Source organism: Clinocottus analis, unplaced genomic scaffold, assembly GCF_023055335.1.
Source record: "Clinocottus analis isolate CAN_PGR_092001 unplaced genomic scaffold, fCliAna1.0.p SCAF_34, whole genome shotgun sequence".
Lineage (NCBI taxonomy): Eukaryota > Metazoa > Chordata > Actinopteri > Perciformes > Cottidae > Clinocottus > Clinocottus analis.
In genome coordinates, this window is record NW_027176087.1 from 1,472,232 (window position 1) to 1,473,357 (window position 1,126).

The following is a 1,126-nucleotide window of genomic DNA, read 5'->3' on the forward strand; positions in this document are numbered from 1 at the left end:
TTTGAGTCCGTCAGCACCACCTACCTCATTTGCATACTGAAGTCTGATCAGATTACAGGCAGACAAGAGACAACAACAACAGGTATTAATACCAGGTGTAAATGCAAAGACTTGTAATCAGATGACAGTAATGTATCCAAAAATAGATGAGTTTGGTTTTACTGCTTAATGACATCTGCTAAGTTTAAGGGAGGTAACAAGGCTGAGGTGATGAAATGAGCACAGAAAGCGGAGGAGACACCTGTCAGCTTGGCAAAAGTAATGTACAGTCAAGGGTCAAACTATCATGAAGTATGGGGTCACAGACTTACTATAATGAGCACAAGCAACTAGGCTGTTAAATAACTGCTGACAACAGCATACTGACTCAGAGTCAGGCAGATAAAGTTGACTGCACACTTTGAATAAGATTTCCCTGTGAAGTAAGACCACATGAAGAATCATTTGAATAGATGTAATTCACTTAGAAAAACCCAACTTAGCTCTTTCAGTTGGAAAAAATTGGACACCTGCAAGAAAAGTTTTGCTGTTTGCATGCCATAACCCAAAAAGTGTTCAGTCAAAAAGATAGAACTATGGACTACTGTTGTTTTCCTAAACTGAACATGGGGACATGGAAGCATGGAAACAGACACACACACACACACACACACACACACACACACACACACACACACACACACACACACACACACACACATACACACACACACACACACACACCATTGTTTGGGATCACACCCATGGCTGGTTGCTCTTCCTTCCAGCTGATAACAGCCTTTCCTTCCATGGTTGAGAGGTCATGGCTGTCAGCCCAGATGTTGAATGACACTGTTTCATTGCACCACAGGGGATCGAAAGAATGATCGTGTTTGAAGAAGACTTCACTCTTGACACACCTGGAAAGCTTCAACAGGTCTACATTGAGGTCTAAAAAAATCTACATTCAAGATTCAAGTAGATTCAAGTAAAGAAATACAAGGGCATGTTCAGACTCTCAATAGCTCTCTATAAAAACAACACAAGAGTTGCAGAGTTGTGGGCGCGTTGCTACAGTGAGAAGATTAAACATGAACCTGGAATTCAAATTCAAAGGATCATCAGATTTGACTTTTAGAGTTTTTTT